The sequence below is a fragment of the Lonchura striata genome, chromosome 13 (genome assembly GCF_050655825.1).
Source record: "Lonchura striata isolate lonStrDom1 chromosome 13, ASM5065582v1, whole genome shotgun sequence".
Classification (NCBI taxonomy): domain Eukaryota; kingdom Metazoa; phylum Chordata; class Aves; order Passeriformes; family Estrildidae; genus Lonchura; species Lonchura striata.
This window is the reverse complement of record NC_140715.1, coordinates 2960563-2981839: the sequence shown is the minus strand read 5'-3', so window position 1 is coordinate 2981839 and position 21277 is coordinate 2960563. Positions and strand designations below refer to the sequence as shown.

At 49.0% G+C, this 21277-nt stretch overlaps 1 long non-coding RNA gene across 1 annotated transcript; it reads left to right on the top strand.

Annotated features, from left to right (window-relative positions):
- The first annotated feature begins 12848 nt into the window (after positions 1-12848).
- On the top strand, positions 12849-15134 carry LOC146766108 (uncharacterized). The gene is made up of 3 exons (XR_014958250.1): positions 12849-12948; positions 13015-13142; positions 15002-15134. It is a non-coding gene; the product is annotated as an uncharacterized LOC146766108 (long non-coding RNA).
- The last annotated feature ends 6143 nt before the right edge of the window (positions 15135-21277 follow it).

Below are 21277 nucleotides of genomic sequence, written 5' to 3'. Positions count from 1 at the left end.
GCTTTGCCCACAGTGCTGAGGCTTGCTCAAATTCCTTCATCTGTTTCTCTCTTCTGCAAGGGAGAGGTGCTTTGGGTTTGGGTTTTGTGTTTTAAGGCTTTGGTCATTGAAAAAACTGGCAAGTGAGCTCAAAATTTGACTGCTTCTGGGAAGAAATTTAATGTATCTCAAGTGGCCACCTGAGGATTCCTTCCCCAAATTAATCCTTGGGTTTTTCTCCTGATGTTACCTAGACAAGAACTGGCTGTTCCAGGTAATGACAATATCCTGAACTCCTGATAGTGGAAGATGCAGAGAATGTCCTAAATTCTACGGAGAAAATCCTCACCCTCATCTGTCATGGAAGCTCTTTTTTGGAGATGAAGAATGCAAAGATTGGGATGGGATGGGATGGGATGGGATGGGATGGGATGGGATGGGATGGGATGGAATGCAAGGGGTATTTTTGCCCCATGGAATTTCTTTACCTTCTCTCACCCCATCCCTGTGCCTGGGAGCAAGAAGTGTGGCTGCTTTGGAATTCCTGCCCACGAGGATGGAGAAGAGCCATGCTGTGGGTACCTGTGTGAAGAAAGACAATTTGGGTTCTTGGCAGGAGTGGGTTTAATCCATGTCCTCTGTGGAATGAGTGTCCCCATACTCTGCATTCTGTCCACACAGCAGCAGAGCGTGGGCTGCCCTGGACCAGCACCAGAGGAGGGGAAGGGGCTGGGCTGGGCTCAAAGCCTGAGACACAGCCCACTGTGCAGGGGAAGTGCCTCCTGCGTGCCTGCTCTGCCCCAGGGATGCCTCTGGTTTCACGTTAATCAGGACAACTGGAGTGGGTGAATTTCTGGTTTGGGAAGCACTTGGGCACTAATGGTGCTGTGTCACTGCAGGCTCTAATTAATCACCTGCCATCCAGCAAAAAACTCATCCAGAGCCGTGTCCGGACACCCAGGGTAACTGGGACTGCTGGGAATCTCTCCTGTGCTGCAGAGTTTGTGTGTTCCACGGCCAGGTAAACTCCCAGCTGGAGCAGGGCTGAGACAGAGAAACACAGAAAGGGAAGAATAACTCACTTCCCTGGCTCAAGTTACTGACAAAGGCATGAAAGCCTCAGCCTGGAGGATAAATTATGAGCTATCAACCCAACCAGAGCCATAATAAGAAGGGAGGAATCAGATGAGTAAGTCAGTAAGGGAAAAGCAAACACTGTGAGTAATGGCAAGACAAGGTTGGTTCCCTAGAAGTTGTCTGACCACATTAGATAGGACAGCTCAGTGGCTGGGGCTGGGCCCAGTGTCTAGAGAATAAATCAAGTGGGTTTTTGGTTATTGATAAAACATTCTCTCCACAGCAGATGAATTTAATATTTCCTGGATCCTTGCTGTTCAAGCCCAGCAGTGGGTATGCCTTTCCAGGTCTGCACTGTTGATGGCTTTGTTTCCAAGGGGTGCAGACTCCCAGAGCTCTCCCAGGACTTGTTGCTATAAACTGTGAAGGGAGGATTTTTATCTCTCTCTCTCTCTCTCTCTCTCCTTTGATTCCTTTCTCAGTTTATTGACTTTCTTTGCTCCTGATCCACTTCACTTCCCTGGGCCCAGCTAATTTCTCCCACTTTCTTCTCTCCCCTGCTCCTCCTTTCCTGGCACGTCCTGCTCAGGGTGTGGGACCATGGGTTGGTAAGGAATCCTTGACTCTTGGAGTGTGAGGCTCTGGCACAGGCTGCAGAGAACCTGAGGACGCTTGCTGGGTTCTGTGCATGAGCACATCCAGCTGCCAAGAGATCCTGTAAATCCAGAGGAAATGAGGTGTAAGCCCTGCCACCTTCCTCAGTGGAGCTGTGTGACCTGACCAGGCTCTGGAAGGAGGGAGGTGCAAAGGGCCTGGCCTAAACCCCCACCAAAAGGCTTTTGCCTGTGGGAATTTGCATTCTGCCCTCTCTCTTCCTTCAGCTCTGAACCCAACCCTCCATTCTCTGAACAAGCTGTGGGTGCTCTCCCTGCCTCTGCCAGGTGTGTTCTGGAGGGGACCAGTGGTTGGGTTGGTTTGGGATTATCCTCAGATAGAGAGTTTTAATTCCAGACTGGGATTCCAGTGTGGGACTGGGACAGTCCACGAGTAGAGAGCTGCCCCAGCCCTGGCCAAGGGCACCATTCCCCCCTCAGCCAGCTCTGATTTCACAAGCAGGTAATTGAAATGGCAGGAGGAATGCCTGGCAGGGAAGCTGAGCTTTGGATGTGGAGAAAATACAAAATGGTCCTTAACTGGCTGTGAGTCCTTCAAAGCCCATCTTTACACACAAAAATATTGACCACAAAGAAGTCAAGAAATGAGCAAACTCTTTATAGGCCAAGTGCCCCAGCAGTTCCATAGGACCAATTCTACCCCCATGCTGAGCCTAAGCTTAGGTTATATTTTTCAGCAGAAAATTTATATATACAACTAAGAATCAAGTTTATCCTCCCATGCTTTTTGCTGTCCTTCAACAGTAGAAAAGGGAATCACTGAAAAAATTTTTGAGTTACAGAAAAAAAAGTAGCTGTTAGTGATTAGTGGTTTATTTATTTTCTCAGCTAATTTATTAAGAGAAGCTGAATTTAATGTCTTACTCAGCCTGTAAAGCCTTCCTCCTTGTCTTCTCCAGCCCACTTCCTCTGAGTTCAGCACTTCCTGCAGGTAGATGTGGTGCTCACTGTTGTTCCACAATGACTAAGTTCTCTTGAATTGTGTTATAGTTTAATAACAACAGGAATTAGGTTTGCTGCTACCAAAACCATTTTATTATGACACATCCAAAGACACAAAATCCTCTTGTGCAATAATAAGGGAAAAAAAAGAAATCTTTCCATCCACTTGTACAAAAGAAGCCTCAAGAGATCAGTGCTATAATAAGAAGAAAATAAACATGATTCAGCTTAGAAAAATGCAGCTAATATGTCTAAAGGAAACTGCAAATACTTAATCAAACTGGGATTTGGGAAGCAGTGTTGTTAGACATGATCTGGGAGTTATGGGAGACAGCGAATGAGATAGTAAACAGATAATTAGGCTTTTTTGCTGAAATGGCACTGTCAGCATGGGATTTGGGATGTTGTGTTCAGCTGTGTGCCTCCCAAATGGATGGGAGGTACAGAGGCATTGTGGGGATTGAGTAGCCATGAAAAAATCACATGAGAGACACAAAAGAATTGGAAAAGAAATGGGGGGAATAATTCATAAGAAAGCAAACACTGAGGGTTTGACTAAGGGATGGCACAAGGTGTTGCCTTCAGGGGAAGGCAAGGTGACCTGGTTTCAAGGAACAGCACGGCAGCCCAGTCTCCCCTGGGCCACTCGGGCCAACGACACGCGCTGGACACCAATGTGGTGGACGGTCGAAAGCGTTTATTATCTTATCTCATGGGTTTAAATAGTCTTGGGGAACTTTGCTACGTCAGGGGGGTTTGGTAGGGTCTCTAGGGTTAGTCAGGAGTGGAAAACTACTGGGTTAGGTGTGGTTACATTCTTTGGGGTAATGGATAACATGCTGCAGGAGGAGAGGGGGAAGGGGTCTTTCTTTCCGTCACATCCCGAAATCTTCCGTTCGCCTGTCCCTATCTACTACAACAAAGAAGGGTGAAGGAGCTCAGATCTGAGAAAGCCCTAAAGGGAAGAGGAGCCGCACACGGAAACACACGAGGGAGAATCTGAAGGGTGTGAGGAAAGACAGGTACAGGCTGACAAGCAAGAAAGGACTGAGACCTCTTAGCACTCATAGCAGCTACTCCATCCTTCCCTTTTGTTTAAAATAAATACATGCAGGATCAGGAAACACTGGACGAGCAGCTGGAGTAACTTTGGGCAGGAGGAGGAAGAAGGCCTAAGACAACAACAATGAGGTCAGTGTGTGAGCTCAGGGCTGATCCAGTCTCACCTCCCTGATGCACTTTGGGGTTTTCATGTCCCAGCTCTGCTGGGTCCAAAGGCTGGGTCAGGTTTAGTGGGGTTTATTAAGGTCTCTTGTGGAAGTGCTGTGAACTTTCTAACTGGGGCAGTGGCTGACACTGGAAAGATTCCCATATCCTCCAGAGCTTGGAAGACAGGGTACAGCCTCCCCCTCTCACGAGTTCTTCCAGTCTTGAGCTGCTCAGAGCTCTTCAGGGCTGCTGCTGCTCCGAGGGAAGGATGTCCAAGGTGCAGGGGCACGTGTCAGCACAGTGTTTCTTCTGCTTTGTACTGCAGCCCCCCTGGACAGAGACCAGAGATGAAGAGACAATCTAAAGCTCTTATTGATAGCAATAAGTTAAAGGAATATTTTCAAACCTTACAGGGAAAGGTTCACTTTGATTCAAGTTTGACTTTCTCCAGACTATTTGCACAGCTTTCCCTATTACATGGGGTATCAGATGAAAAATAAAATTGCTGATACCTGGGAGGTTTTAGGGCTGGTTGTGACCTCTGTTTAACCTGAGTAGGAGCACAGATAGAAAATAGAAAGTTTGCAAGAGCCTGTGGAGCATGGGAGCAGAGCCATGACCTGCAAGTTCCTCCTGGTGGCTCCTGGACCTGATGGTGGAGCAGAGAGAAGAGAAACAACACATGCCCACACCTCCCTGGGAAGGAGAGCTCCTTGGGAATCAGCACCTGGCTGCTGGGTGCCAGCCTGAGCTCCTGACAGAGCAGCCTTCCACCCACAGGCAGCTGCCAACGGAGCTCTGGCCCAGCCAGGCCAAACAAAAAAATCCTCTTGAATATTAAAATTGGAAATAAGATCTTGCTCAGTTGGACATCACAATGAGCGCTGTGGCTCACACTGGTGTGGGGTGACTCTGACAGGTTTAGGACTCTCTCCCCTCCTTTCCAGGGCTGCAGGTACATGCCCTGCTCTGACCTGTCACACTCTGCTGGCTCAGGACTGCCCAGTACAGGGTCTGGCACCGGGGAGCAGCAATGCTGGCACTGCTTGGGCAGGAAAAAAGCAAGAGGGAGTTTCATTTTTACATAAACGTGTCTTCAACAGTGCTTTGATGATGTGCTGAACCTCTGATGTAGAAGTAATTGGGGAGAGGGATGTAAAGAAAGCAGATGAGGAGCCTGGGGGAAGCCAAGCAGCAAGTGCCTGGTGTCCCGTGGAGTTGTCCAGCACAACAAACAAGTAAGTGACTTAGAGAAGAGTAAGTCCTGAAGTTTAAATACTGTTTATAGCACAAAAAATGGTCTTTGTTCCGTAACTCCCATCAGCAAAATGGAAAAGTTCTCTCCCTGGATGGAAATACCCTGTGCCCTCATGTGCAGGATTTTGGGAAGAGGCAGAGGGTGGCAGGCACACACTGAGAGAGGCCCTTGCTCTGTGCCTTAGCCCAGCTTGGTTACAGAGTTCTCTACAGCATTGCTCACCCCCTACCTACAACAGGGCTTGGCTAGGGTAGACAGTGGAGTCTGCAGCTGGAAATAAAAAACTGGCCCTGAAGCTGAGACTTGAATGAATTTGTTTGTTAATTGTTCCCAGGGCAGATGAACTGTGACGTGTACCAATAGCAAACTTTGTTCTTTCACAGTTCAAGTATTTTAACTTTGATTAATAAAAATGCAGATTTAAAAAAATGCTTCAATTAATAAAAATGCAAATAAAAATGTAAATCTTTGCATCCCAGCAGAGCCTGATTTCCCTGTCACAGTGGAACAGTCAGCAGTTAAAGCTTCATCATCATCCGAGCCTGGCTTGGCCAGGGAGCTCTGCAGCTGCAGCTCTGAGAGCAGCCCTAGGCCTGGCTCTGAGATGCAACTGGGACTTTGTGGGGCGGGAGGGGTGCTTGTTAACTTGAATTGCAGACTTCTGGGCTCTTTTCTCTTTGATTCTTGGTAGTGAAATGTTCTTTCCTTGCTGAACCTTCGCCCTGCTCCATCCAGCCCCATGGGTGTGCAGGGAGCTGCTCTGCCCAGCGTGGTGCCCGCTCCCTCCTGGGCATGCAGAGCCAGCAGGGTTTGCCACTGCCTGGGCCTTCCACATCAAAGAGCTCTATAAGCAGAAGCTCCGATGTGTTTGAGGTTTGCCCATCACTGCAGGATACTTCCCAAGAGCATATTTGCTCATTAAAAAGCAGCCAGACTTGTTCCTGCCGGCGTTCCAATTTATTTGGATCCCGGGCTGCCTCCAGGATCAATGGGAGTGTGCTCTTGGAAAGGGCTGTGCAGAGATGGGGAAACCTCAAATATTTGGAGGTTCAGTTTGGAAACCTCTCTGGTTTGGAAGTCCACCAAAAGCATGTCATGAGATGGTTGGAAGACTGGGTGGGGTTTACATCTGAGGATAGAGTGCAAAAGTGAGAATTGTTTAGCTTGGAAGAAGAAAGGGTTGGAGAGTATGTGAGTGAGGTGTTTAGGAAAGGTACTGCGAAAACTAATCCACTCCTCAAGTTAACTTTTGTCCCTAATGTTAGAGCAAGGGGTCATTTAGCAAAAAATGAAACGGAAATTATTTTATCATGGACCATTTAACTGGACTACTTAGAAGTTCTTATCTTTGCCTGATCCCCAAAGGCAAAGACAAGAACTGGTACAAACAGCTTGATTTAACAGAAATGCCATTGCGTCTGAGACTTGTGTTCCTCTAAGCAGTTTTCCCTTGGTGTGATTTGTCTGAGAAGGTTTTAAATGAATTGGGCCCCTCAGCACAGCAGGGCCAGGAGCTCCTGGAGCTGAGCAAGGGCCTGGAGCATCTCCGTGCCCAGGAAAGGCTGAGGGAGCTGGGGCTGCTCAGCCTGGAGAGGAGCCCAGAGAGAGGGGCCTCAGCCCTGGCTGTCCCTGGCTGTCCCTGTGTGTCCCCAGTCTGTCCCTGTGTCCCTGTGTGTCCCAGTCTGTCCCTGTGTCCCAGTCTGTCCCAGTCTGTCCCTGTGTCCAAATCTGTCCCTGTGTCCCAGTCAGTCCCAGTCTGTCCCAGTCTGTCCCTGTGTCCCTGTGTGTCCCAGTCTGTCCCTGTGTCCCAGTCTGTCCCAGTCTGTCCCTGTGTGTCCCAGTCTGTCCCTGTGTCCAAGTCTGTCCCAGTGTGTCCCAGTGTGTCCCAGTCTGTCCCTGTGTCCAAATCTGTCCCTGTGTCCCAGTCTGTCCCAGTCTGTCCCTGTGTGTCCCTGTGTCCCAGCCTGTCCCAGTCTGTCCCAGTCTGTCCCAGTGTCCCAGTGTGTCCCAGTCTGTCCCTGTGTGCAGCACTCAGAGCAGCCCCAGGCTCTGCTCCAGCCCCAGCGATGGCCCCGGAGCCCCGGGCAGGGCTGAGCCCAGGAGCTGCCCCTGCCCAGGAGGCAGAACTCCTGCCCTGGCAGTGCCAGCCCTGAGCAGAGGGTGCAGAGGCTGTGGCTGTCCCTGCTGGGGCCATTGCAGAGCTGTGAGCACAGCCTGAGTGCCCTGAGCTCTGGGATGGCCCTGCTGGAGCAGGGAGGTGCCACCAGGTGAGCCCTGTGGCCCCTCAGCCTCTCCCACCCTGGGGCTCTGGGATTCAGAGAGAAGAATCAGCCCTCATTGAGGACTTTTACAGCATTTCACTCAACTGGTTTTTCCTCAGGACCTGACCTAGCCTAGATTTTTATGTGGCTTTCACCTAAACAGCTGAGCAGTCTCGGGACTGTTCAGAGATCAACGTTGACTTTGGGTGTCTGATGGGATTTTTGAAAGTACTTACCTGACAAAATCCAGTCAGGAATCCATCATTGATGGATGGAAATGTCGACCAGGTGGGTGTTTTTATCTCAAGAGCTTATACATCAAAAATTCAAATTGTCCTCTATCTAGCCTCCTGATAACACAACAGGTAACCAGCACCCGCTCCTCTGAAGGGAACCTTGTGCTGGCAGGTTCATTTTTAAGATTATCAGGCAGCAAGGACTGTGGATGACAACCTGGTCAGGGAGAGAGAAACAACTATCATTTCTCACAGTGGCTTGTGAGAATTTTTAGGGAGTTGCAGGAATGTGATAACTTGTTAGCATGAACAATCTGCAGGTGGTGTTTTTCAACCTTTTTTTTCTGTTTTTATCAAGGACAGTGTGTGAGAAAGATGTTTTTATGTACTGTATCTATATAAACCAGAGAATTCTTTGTATTAAAGCTTCTTTTTTCCTCTTGCAATTCGGCCTCTCATCTGTTCTTGTGTCATACTTGGAGCAAGGGTGACAAAGGACAATGTTAAAGTCTGCCAGGGCTGGAAGAGCACATGGGTAATGGGTACAGCAATGGAACCCCTCCTTGGGACAAGTATGAGACGGGATTTCCCGAGCTTGGGCTCACGTAAATCCCTGTGATGAATGGACTCGCCACTGGATGTCATTGTTTCTCTATAGGAAAGCGTCGGGGACACTTTTATTTGGCAGTAAAATTGTTTTTATTGTCTGGGTTTTTTTTCTCCCCCAAATAGCAAGCCCCACATACGGACATTCAGGTGTTTGGCACCTCTCGCACTCGGCTGCAGCGAGCCCGGGGCCCAGATTCCGCCCCTTGTTTAGCTCGGGCGGGCTGCGGCCCGGGTGCGTTGGGGTCTCCGCAGCCCGGCCGATCGCACCCGCCCGGCTCCCACTGCCCGCGCTGCTCCCTGCGCCGCACGGAACCCTCTGCCCTCCGCTCCAGCTCAGCTCGCGCTTGGAAAAGATCATCCAAATTATGACGTCAGTCGATTGTCCATGTTCTCTCGGCTCTTGTTTGTGTTATCTTCAAGATGCCCCTTCCAGGTGCAAATCTGCCTTAGGGAGAAGTGGTCAGCTGGAAAGGTAAACACGTCTTATAAATATAACCCAGAATCTTGTCCAATTTGACATCTACCTTGGCTTTTTGGTTGTTCTGGATTTGTTTCTGATCCTGTCTCACTGTAAATTTTCCACAACAACTCCCTTATTTTTTTTTTTTTTAATCTCAAAATATGTAATAGAGTCATGGAATATCCTGAGCTGAAAGGAACCCACCAGGATCATCCAGCCCCTGTCCCTGCCCAGACCCCCCAGCAGTCCCCCTGTGCATCCCTGTGCCCAAAGGCTCCTGGAGCTCTGGCAGCCTCGGGCCGTGCCCATTCCCTGGGGAGCCTGGGCAGTGCCAGCACCTCTGGGGGAAGAGCCTTTCCCTGGTGTCCATCCCAAAGCTCCCCCTGCAGCCGTTCCCTCCTTCCCTGAGCTCTGCCCTCGGCTCCTCTGCTGCAGCTGAACCAGCCCGGTGCCCTCAGCCCTGCCCGGGTGGGGCTGCAGAGCCTTCCCCAGCCCCGGCCCCTCCTCTGGACACCCTGGAGCAGCTCTGGCTTGCTGATGCTGTGGCACCCAAAACTGTCTCAGAACTCACGGTGAGACCACTCCAACCCAGAGCAGAGCGGGACAATCCCTGCCCTGCCCCAGTTTCCCCAGGACAGGGATGTCCCTCCTGGCTCCAGGGAGCTCCTGACTCACATTTGTGCAGATCTATCTAACACAGAACCTTAAAACTGTTTGGAATTTAAGTATTTGTTTATTTATTGATAATATTAATAATGTTTAATTTAAAAAATATTATATATATTTAATATTTAAGGAACATGGGATCTTACCTTGTTAGTTCCTGACTTGAGTTCTTATAAGGGCTGGCAGAGGTTAATTTTAATGCAGGCACAGCTAACGAGAGCCATACCTCCTGTCACGCTGCTGTCCCCATGCTCTGTGCCATTCTCCAGGACAGAGGGGACATTTGGGACAGCTGCTTCCTGCAGGGTGAGGAACCAAACACCATGGGCAGAGCATTCCCAAGCAGGATCAAATCTTCCCTGACATCCTCTGCCACGGTTCAGTGCCAGCAGGAGGCTTGCAGAGCTCTCATCTCTCCTTGCCTAGAATGAAAAGTGAATGAAGCCAGTTAATTATTCATGGAGCAACAGACAGGGAAAACACCTTTGAGCATCACTCTGCTAAAGCAGACCAGTTCTTTTTACTTCTTTTTATCTCTCATGTGTCCAGCAGCTCAGGTGCAACGTGGGAGGGATTTTGAAGACTGCTTTTCTGGTTTCAGGTGTGGTGGCCTGCAGGAGAGTGAGAGCCTGCTTGGTCAGAGGAACTGTCCATTGTTTGTTAATAAAACATATTTTTAACAAATCCTGTCACTTCACACTGTGCATTGTCTTCCTCAGAAAGGTGCACTCCAGGCACAGGGCTGCCTGCACTGCAGTCTGTGATGAGTCTGAGTGCATCCTTCTTTCTACACCAAATCAGGAGCCGTTCTGTGAGTGAAAGCATGGAAGGGAAAGGAATTTAAGCATCTTGTTTCACTCAGGGCTCTGGAAGAGATGGAGAGCCTCAAAAAGAGGGCACAGAAAATAATCAAACTGTTCTGTCAGACAGTCTGCATCCAATCCGTGAGAGATTTTTGGTGTAAGTGAAGGTAATTTGTAATTAAACAGAGAGATGATGAAGCTGTTTGTGGGCTACAGGAATTTAGAAGATCTGTGAGGTAATGAAACCATGCAACTTCAGAGTTGTAAGGATAGATGAATTATAATGAAATTCTTAATTTCCCTGCCAAAGAAAAACAGGAGAAAAATATTTGGCATCTCACACAGAGTCTTTTGGTATGGGATAAACTGGAATTTTTTTTTTTTAGTTTTAAGATCAAAATGTATTATAATTTCAAATGAGCTGCAATGACACCACATTCTTACCAATTAAATTGCTGATTGGTGTGGATTTGGGATCTTTGGGTTAAAACTACATGAAAAAATATTCATAACTCATGCTCCTGTTACCTAACTTTGTCATTAGGGCTGCAGCACAGAGGGGTATACTCTGCTCAGCCTTCACTGTGGGATTTGATTTTATATCCTTTTCAAAATTTTCTCTTGTATCTGGACAAATGGTGTCTCTGGCAATGGGATGAATAATGGACACAGGGCTGCTTGGGGTGTCTGATGGAGCAGAAATTCCTGAATCCCTGATGGGTAAGTCTTTACCTCAAAGTGACCCTTGGAGGAGCACCATGAGCAGGAGATGCTCTTGTCAAAGGCATCTGTGTCAAAGTCAAAGCAGGCATCTGAAAAACTTGATGCTCAGAAGCTCAGGATGCCTCCCTTTGGGTGCTGTGGGTCTACTCTGCTCCTCCACAGTGCCAGGGAGGAGTTCACTACTAAGTACTTTGGTTTTTCCATAGGAGTGTGACACCCAGCTTCTTTTGGGTGCCTTGAAAAAATGCCCTTTCATGTCATGCTGGGGCTTAATTAAAGGCAATTCGTTAATTAAAGGCAATTCGTTAATTAAAGGCAGTTTGTCTCATTCCATGTGCTGAATTCCCCTTGCCTCAGAGCCAGCTCCAGGAGCCACAGTCCCTGCTGGATGCTCTCAGGGATTTTCTGGTGTGGGAATACGCTGCCGAAGGGAACAACAGCTCAGAGCCTCAGCTTGTTTGGTAACAAATTAAACTCCTGCCTGTTTCCCCAAATTGCAGCTGTGACCTGGACATTTTGCAGCTGCTACCCCATTAACTAGGAGTTAATGGTATTGCCAATGAAAGATATGAAAGAAATAATTTTCAAGTGGTAGATTTGACTTATCTTCTTGTTCTAGGGACTCTAAAGTGGATTTCAGCCCTGTTCACTCACAGCCATGTCAGACTCAATTACCCAAATTAAGCCTGTTCCCAACTGCCTGAAAGTGTTTCAGTGTCAGGAGGTCTCTGTAACACTTCTCAGAGCTCTGACCTAGGAAATGTGCCCTCTGGAGCTGCTCTTTTGAATTTTTCCCAACACCTAAAATCCAATTGCTTGAAGCAAGTGCTTGGTAAAAGACCCAGTGACCAGCACAGTGTGGGGGGAAAGGCCAGAACAGACCAACCACTGCAAGGTATTGACTTAGGCAAAGCTGAGAGTAGCTCCAAATATTCTAAGCAGTAAAAATGACTGTGCCACTCTTGACGTTTAAATCCAGACTTTGATAATGACTGGAAAGGGCAGTGATAAATTTCTCTTAGAAGTAAATGGACCAGACACACAATGTTCTCTGTGGCTTCTCTGGAAGAGTGAGTAGGAGCCCTCATGTCGTGTGGAGGAGCAGGAGGAGCAGCCAGTGCTGGGGCCAAGCTGCACCTCCCAGGCTGCAGTCCCTCACTGGCACAGACCCCCGAGCCCACAGGTTTCCTTCAAACCACAAAGTGTTGCTCAGACTAATTCAGAATTGGCCGTGCTGGACCCTGAAATCCTGATGCCAGCCTTCATCAGGGAGGCTCTGGCAGCATGATGCAGGATCCCAGTCAGGCTCTCTGCCTTTCCTTTCCCAAAGGATTCACACACATTTTCTGCTCTTCGAAGCCCAGTCTCCAATTTAGGAAATGTGCTTTTTCACTGAGCCAAGGAGCGACTGCTTTGCTGGCAGCAGAGCACCAGGAGGGCACTGGCAGTGGGCACCACCCTGAGCCCCCTCCCAGCTCCAGGGCAGGGTGCCCAGGGGCTCCCCTGGCAGCTGGACCTGCTCTGCACTGATGTGCTTTGTCATGATGGGGTCTGGCTGCTTTCTGATGGGATTCTGTGCTTGGCACTCCCCTAATTTGTCAGTTGGACCTCCTAGGTTATGTCTGTGACAAATAACCTGCAGGTGCTTTGAAGGGCCACCTGCTGTGTCAGGGAATGTCTGAAGTGCTGGCAGGTTGAATCCTTTTGTTAAATCTGCCCTTCCTGACGTGCCTGGATGTGCTGCTGTGTGTGCTGGGAAGCAGCAGACCAGGAAAGCATGTAGAAGAAATGATGCACAAAGCCTGTGAGTTTATAAACTCCTTTTTGGGCCAAAGACTTTCGGAGTGGGATTGCTGTGAGTTTTAACTTCTGCAGCTGTTTCTCTGTGTTCATAAAGATTCAAAGCTCCGTCTCATGTTACACCAGGCTGAAGCAGCTGCATCCATGTTTCAGGTACTGCCCACTGCAAATTGCTCCTGGTCCACAGCAGCAAAAACATTGCACAACTGGGATGAATTTGTCTTCTAGTGAAGCTCCTGGTCCTTATCACTGTGAGTAACCAGTCCAAAACTCCTCTATCAGATCCTCTGTGATACTCATTCCTTCCACTATTCCAGTTCTCACAGTTTCATCGGATCTCTTGGAGCTGGATTTGAATTATGAAACACATCAGTCATCACACCCTGCTCTTGCCTGGGGGAAAACCCTGCCTGGGTTGGATCCCTTTGCTGCTTCCTTCTTCCAGGTGGGTGCTGGGGAGAACAGGCAGTGCTCTGACCTTCCCTGGGGAACCAAAAGGAAAGGTCAGATGGAGAGGGGGCAAGAGGGAAAGAACCCAGCCTCGCAGCTGATAAAAGACCTTTGCCTCTCTATGGGCATCAGGCCATTCTACTTAGTGTTTTTAGTGTTTTGAAGGAAAACCAATGGTCTCTTAGAGGGACAGTGGCTTCATCAAAACAGAAGCTCAAACACAAAATATTGGCAAATGATAGAAGATAATTAAGCAACTTTGAGTTTTGGGGACAATAATAGTCTTGTAATCATCAGACAGCACCTCATGCCAAACCACAGCCCTTCCTCTGTTCCAGTGAGGCTTTCTGTGAGTCTGGGAGAGCTGCCTCAAACTAGAGAGGAAACAAAGAGTCTGAATGTCAAAGTGTAGGGCAGCAGCTATTCTGAAAATGCCCAGTTTTTTTCCCAAGCAGAGCAGTGCCAGGAGGGAGTGGCCAGGGACATCCCCAGGAGGAGTGTGGGGACCTGTCCAGCCCTGCCCCAGGCTGTCCTGAGGAACCTTCCCTTCACTCAGGGCTGGCATGGACAGGAGCCTGCTCTGAGGATCCGAGTGTGTCTGTTGGAGCTGTGTAACCCCAGAGCTTCCCCACTCTCTGTGTCCACTGGGGCTTGTAAAGCTGCTGTCTTGTACTTGGTGATAGCAAATTAGGATTTTATGAAGATTTAACATCATTATCCAATTTGTGTGTAAGAGCATCTGCCTGGTTAGACCTAATTGGGATTCTGTTTTATAGAAATGTACACACCTTCCTTTCCTCCTCCATTCTCCTCTCAGACAGTGCTTCCCTGTCTTGGTTTTTTATTTCCTTGTTCTGGTGCCAGGGTGGCATCACAGCCATTCTTGTGCCTACCCTGGTGGAAGCCCACCAGTCTTCATTGCTGTGTTTGCATTGTCTTCAAGAAGGAAGCCCAGAACATTCTCTGGCCTTCTACTTATGGAATAAGCAGATCCAAGGCCTGCCTTAATTTTCTCTTTGCTGTCATGTTTTACATACAATGCAGTGCCCTGTCTGTACTTCAGGTGTTTCAGCCACTCTCAGCTTCCACCTCAAAACCTGCTGTTTTTAGAAACCTGTTCTAGCTGCTCTTTTAAAAAAATATTTTCTGATATAATGTTTCTTTTCTCCATCTTACCAACAATTTCTGCCTTGTTGCCTTTATGCCTGCCACGAATTTGACACCTTTGTAATTTAATCTCACAGTCCATGTCTTGCTTTGCTCATGTCTGGAACGTGCCAATGACATGACTGTGCTCCTTCAGCACATGTTCTTGTGATTCCCTGTATTGTCACACAGCAGGCTCACACTGAGGGTTCAGTCCTGCCCTGTCTGCTGCAAGGAGGGGAGGGTAGTGAGGCTAATTCCTTCACCTTCCCTCTGGTACCAGGGCAGGGCAATTCCTGCTGGACTCGGAGGGTTCTGTGATAAAGAGTCCTTTGCTGATGAGCTCCTGTGAGGACACCAGTCTTCCAGGAGTGTGTAATAGTAATGGAATCATAGAGTCATAGGAGAATGAAATGATAGAGTAGATGGGGTTAGAGAAGTCCTTAAAGCCCACCCCATCCCACCCCTGCCACGGCAGGGACACCTCCCACTGTCCCAGGCTGCTCCAGCCCCACTGTCCAACCTGGCCTTGGGCACTGCCAGGGATCCAGGGGCAGCCACAGCTGCTCTGGGCACCTGTGCCAGGGCTGCCCACCCTGCCAGGGAACAATTCCCAATTCCCAATATCCCATCCATCCCTGTCCTCTGGCAGTGGGAGCCATTCCCTGTGTCCTGTCCCTCCATCCCTTGTCCATTCTCTCTCTCCAGGTTTCCTGTGGCTCCTCCAGGCCCTGCAAGGCCACCCTGAGCTCATCCCAAAGCTTCTCCTCTCCAGGTGAACAATCCCAGCTGTGCCAGCCTTTCCTGCCAGCAGAGCTGCTCCATCCTCTGCTCATCCTGGAGCCTCCTCTGGCCTGGCTCCAGCAGCTCCAGCTCCTCCTGTGCTGGGCCAGGGCTGGGGCAGCTCTGCAGCTGGGGGCTCACCTGAGCACAGGAGCAGAATCCCACCAGCCCTGCTGTGGGGTCAGCCCTGGGCTCGGGGGGTTCTGGGTGCTGGGGCAGGTCCAGCTCCCACCCCCAGCACCCCCAGGTCCTTCTCCCAGTGCTGCCCCAGTGCTCATCCCAGCCGGGACTGACCCCAGGGCTGTCCCCACCCAGGGGAGCGCCAGCACTGGGTGTTGTTAAAGCTCATGAGGTTCACTTGGGTCACGCCTGGAGCTTGTCCAGGTCCCTCTGGATGTCACCCATCCTTCAGGGCTGTATGAATGGGGTCACAGTGCTGCCTTGTGTGGGTGCAGAAATGCATCTCCCAGCTGCAGGTTGTATTGTTTAACGCTGACTCCTGCAGGGTTTGGGGGGTTCTGCTCTGCTGTTTGCATCTTTTGGCTGCCACAACCCCTCTGGCTGCTGCTGCCAGCTGCTTTCCCAAAAGAGGAAGGAGAGGGCAAACAATGAGTCTGCCTCTCCTCCCCTGTCCTTAATGCATGGGGCTCCATGTAAAGCAGTTATCCAACCCAGGTCACTAAGGATTTCTTTCCAAGTGCTGGAATTTCTGCTTTGTCAGAATGGTCTGTGAGTGGGATGTAATAAAGGCTGCACTGTGACTTCATCCCTCTGTCACAAAAATAATCTCTCCTTCCTGTCAGGCCTCGTGCCTGACTTTTGCAGGACAGCCACTTTGAAATAAATGTGATAGAGATGTAGCAATGAATGACACAGGTTGTTGGGTGGAGCAAGCAGACTTTGTGGTTGCTTAAACTTTGTTTCCCTAAGAAAGCAAACCTAAAATCAAATGCCTCCCGGCATGGGAGGGCATATGAAAAATATTTGCATAAGGAATATACAGTTCTCTAATTGTGTCATTTTCCATGTCTCTCAAAACCATTTAAAAGCTCCTTCCTAACCACCAGCTCTGTGGCTGTGGCACACTGGCTGGGATTTTTGGCCAGCACTGCTGCTCTGCCTGAGGAGGAAGGCGTGTTTCATTCCCACAGCAGAATTACCCATCCTTGAGTGCCTCCAGAGTGATTCTGACTCTGAAAGGCTCTCGTGGTTTCTGAGCTTTACAGGATCCCAGAATCACAAAATGGGTCAGGTTGGCTCACCTTGTGGCACCTCCCTGCTCCAGCAGGGCCATCCCAGAGCTCAGGGCACTCAGGCTGTGCTCACAGCTCTGCAATGGCCCCAGCAGGGACAGCCACAGCCTCTGCACCCTCTGCTCAGGGCTGGCACTGCCAGGGCAGGAGTTCTGCTTCCTGGGCAGGGGCAGCTCCTGGGCTCAGCCCTGCCCGGGGCTCCGGGGCCATGTTGCATTTATAGCATAATACAAATAAGCAGAATTCTTTTGTGCTTCAGTGAGAAAATGTAATTGCTGGCAGATGTGAGGTTCAGGTTAACACTCCTAAATTGCTCCGCATTTACAGAGGTCCCCAGAAACCAGGGTGCAGCCCCAGACTCGTGTTCAGCAATGGGAATGCAAGGGCTGCACCACTGCAACATGATCAGGCAGTGGAGGCAAAACTTCTGAGAATCATGGAATATCCTGAGCTGAAGGGACCCACCAGGATCATCCAGCCCCTGTCCCTGCCCAGACCCCCCAGCAGTCCCCCTGTGCATCCCTGTGCCCAAAGGCTCCTGGAGCTCTGGCAGCCTCGGGCCGTGCCCATTCCCTGGGGAGCCTGGGCAGTGCCAGCACCTCTGGGGGAAGAGCCTTTCCCTGGTGTCCATCCCAAAGCTCCCCCTGCAGCCGTTCCCTCCTTCCCTGAGCTCTGCCCTCGGCTCCTCTGCTGCAGCTGAACCAGCCCGGTGCCCTCAGCCCTGCCCGGGTGGGGCTGCAGAGCCTTCCCCAGCCCCGGCCCCTCCTCTGGACACCCTGGAGCAGCTCTGGCTCGCTGATGCTGTGGCACCCGAAACTGTCTCAGAACTCAAGGTGAGACCACTCCAGCCCAGAGCAGAGCGGGACAATCCCTGCCCTGCCCCGGTGTCCCCAGGACAGGGATGTCCCTCCTGGCTCCAGGGAGCTGCTGACTCACATTTGTTCACCTGGCATCAGCCAGGGCCCCACGTCCCCTCTGCTTATTCCATTGTCACTGCTCTGCTGCAGCCCCACTGCCACATCCTCGATGCTGGCAGCCAGCCTTGGTGCTCCTGAGGGAAAAATGCACCTTTGGCACTTTCTTCTATGCCTTGATCATCCAGAGTTTTGTCTGACTTACTCTCGATGCCATGCTGGTGTATTTTGGGTAGTTCAGGATCGCAATAAAGTTTTCTGCAGAGCCTTTCCTGTTCAGGGATGTTGAATCTTGTATTGAACTGTGGCCATAAGAAACTGTTGTCACTGAAGCACTACACAGAAGGAGATCTGATTTAAGACATTGTTACCCCACCATGCACAAGAAAATTCTGAAGAAATCTGCGTGTATTTGTACACCAGATATCAACGATAATACTGTAAAAATTCTTCATTCCAATTGAATATTGTAAGACCCCTCTGGACATTTTGACAAAATTAGGTGCTACAGCTCTTGTTTGCCTAAAGCTGTGTCAAGTCTCATTCCTTCAGAAACTTTCCCTGGAATACAGGTAGGGAGAAATGACCACTACTTGAATTTTCAGAGCAGGGCTTTGAGGGAAAAAAAAAAAAAATGGACTAAGGTTCTGCAGTAAAAATAGGATTAACACAGATTTTTAGGAGGGAGGGTAATGGATATGTCCATCAACCAAAGAAAGATCCATATGTGTCTCTCTTATGTATAAAAACACAAGCTGGAAGGGTAGTAAGAACGTGTCTAATATCTTGGTGCTAGAAATGAAATGAAATGAAATTAAATTAAATACTCTGTGTTAGAGACACCTTGGCTGCAGCTTTTGCCAGGCTATCAGAGTGGCTCTGCCTCTTTCCTGGGATGAATTGCACTTCTGTAATATCAGCCCATGGTGGCACAAATAACCCAAAGAAATGTGGATGTTTTCTGTAATTTTTCATACAACTGGAGGGTTTTCACTCCCCTGAAGCACAGCACATGCTCCTTCTCCTGCTGGAACTGAGCCCCCGCTGTCAGCTACAGCTCTGGGGCAATTTTCATGCCTGCAGTGAACTGCAGGAGATGCTCCTAATCACAGTGGCTCGCTCTGGTTTGGGCAGACACCAGGTGGACTTTGCTGCTGTAAACAAAGCTCTTCCACACGGGTGAAAATAAGGAGGATGCTGCAAAGCACAAACAACCTCAGCAGCAGTCCTGAACAAATCCCCCAGGTGTTCATGTGCTGAGGGCACCCTCAGTGCTCCACAATGGCCAGCTGTGAGCAGCTTTATGCATCACCCCCAGCAGGGCTGATGGATGGAGGACATTGTGTGCAAACACCATCAAGACGTTGTGTCACTGCGGGCTCCTCGCTGCAGCGCTGCCTCGCTGGCATGGCCCCTGTGGAACAAACCTCCCGGGTTATAAGGCACAAATATGAAGCCTTTAGGAAAGTTGGAGAAGTGCTTTACAACAACCTTTCTTTTTCCTGCCGTGGATGCCTTTCCTCACAGGATTCCTTTATGTCACTGCGCTCTGCTGAGGGAAATAAAGGAGTCACTGTGTGTTCAGCTGGGTAGAATATTTCATATAAATTTGAGGGGTTTGCTTCCAGAGAGGCAAACTGAAGAAGAACCAAATAAAGTAGAACTGCTTAATTAAAATTAATAGGGCTTAAATTTTGGTGAAAAGAAAGCATTTAATCAGCTGAGAACACAGAGAGCTGGGATTTATTTCTGCAGCAGGAGTACCATGAAATCCCCCTGGGATTCGCAGCCATTGAACAGGTGGTGGAAGGCAACGTGCAGAATGAGACAGTGCCTGCCTGCAGGAGCCTCTTGGCTCTCTAAAAGAGCAGGAGAGTGGGGTGATGGTATTTACACCTGAAACATGGGAAGCAGAGACCTGGAAGACGGCAAGGAATAAACCAAAGTTTGTAATTAGTAAAGAACTGGGAGCAGATCTGCATCTCAGGATGCTTCAATAAGCTTAGGCCAAAAACTCATTCAGCCACTTGGTAAGGGCATTTGGATTTCTGGGAGAACAAAACATCACTTGACAGTCATTTATAGAAGATTTAATTTTGTGCTTTTAGGAAATTAATAAACCAGGCTTCTTCCTTGTCCAACCCCAGCCTTGGGCACTTCCAGGGATCCAAGGGCAGCCACAGCTGCTCTGGGCACACTGTGCCAGGACCTGCCCACCCTGCCAGGGAACAATTCCTCCCATATATCCTATTTACCCAACTCTCTCTTGGTCCGAAGCCATTCTCTCTTGTCCTGTCACTCCGGGCCCTTGTAAAAATCTCTCTCCATGTGATGCCAAATCCTGAGACATCAGGATGTCCAGCTGTCTGTTTTGAAATTAGTTACTTTCTTTTTGAAATTCTGAGTATTAATTACTGAGCAGATCAGCTGAGAATTCCGTATTAATAATTTGCTTTTACCTGGAAACCAATGCCTTGGGGAAAAACAAAACAAAACAAAAAACCCAACCAACTAACCAAAAAACCCACAAAACAACAAAACAAAATAAAACAACCCATCACCTTGGACTAGCTCTAGAGCTGATTGAAACTCAAAAATGCCCACAGAAATCTGAACTTTGGGTGCTGGGATCTTTTGAAAACATAAGGCTTCTCCTACTTCATATGAGACAAGTGAGACCTCTTTTACTAAGCAATGCCTCCTGTTTCTGAGGACTGATGCAAAGAACTGCACTGGAATTCTGTCACAGACCCCAGATTTACAAACAGTCTGAAATTTAAAGGTATATAAGAAGGTTAAAATACTTGTGTACAATATTCCTAGAAAAACAGACAGAGCAAAACCAGTATGAAATTTTAGTCTTAAATACATTATAAATGTTACTGGTAGTGCTGCCTGTAATTAAGCTTGCCTCACATTTCCCATTATAAGCCCCAGTTTTCAGTGGCATAAATCTGTGCCAGATTTTAACTGTTTGGGCTGAAACTTTCCTTGCTGAATGTCTGCCTCTGATGAATTGTTTGGAAAGCTTCAACAAAAAATGGTTTCACCATTTCTGGGAATGAAATTAAGAGAAAAATATTTTCTTTTGCCCATGCAAACTTAATTCTGGCATTTCCTAAGCTTTGAGTGCTGGGGCTGTAACCTTGATGTTTTTATATATGTATATTTATGTTTCCTTCAGAAAGGGAAAGTTTATAAAATAATGCCTACCTGGATATATTTGGATAGCCAGGCAACTTTGAACTCAACATGAAAACTGTAAATAATTTAATTAGCTTGGAAACAATCTAATTACATTGATTTATTGTTTATCCCCGGGCAAATTGCTTGAGGCCTGACTTCAACGGGCCCATCTTTCCTTAGGGACTGGACTATGGATTAGTTTTAAGATTGGTCTCTTAATTAAATTTTGAGTTCAGTTCTTAGATATGAAGTGTGGTGGATACTCTCTTCCTCCCTGGCTGTCAGGCTGATTTAAGGCTTACGGGCCATTTTTTAGCTGATTTGTTGTAATGCACCCTCCTAGCACCCAATGCTAGTTCAGCCGTAGGCTCAGTTTCTGGCTGTTTGAAGGGACATTGTCCCTGACATCGCCCTGTGTGCCTGCAGACACAGAGACCAGCCAGAAACCTGATTTTAGCTGGATCTCTGATGATTTCCACCAGCCAACATTTGACTTGCTATTCCCCAAGAGAAACAAGACCCACCCCCCCCAGCAGCCAGGACTGAGAGAGGAGTTTTGCAGCAGTTTAGGGAAGGACAAAGGAGGAGGAGGCTGAGCCTTGGCAGGGCAAAGCCTGGCTCAGGGCTGTCAGAGCATCCCCCTGCAGCGCCCTGCCTGGGCTTGGGCTGAGGGGAGCCAGGGGCCAGCGGGGTGGGGAAGTGTCTCTGGGGGACGATCAGGGCTTGTGCAGGTGAGTGTGGGTCCGTCCTGCCGAGCACAGACATTCGGGGCTGCCGCTGCTGCTGGGGGTGCTGGGGAGCTCAGGGTGCCCCGCGCCCCTGGGCCGCTGCCAGCCGGGTGATTCAGC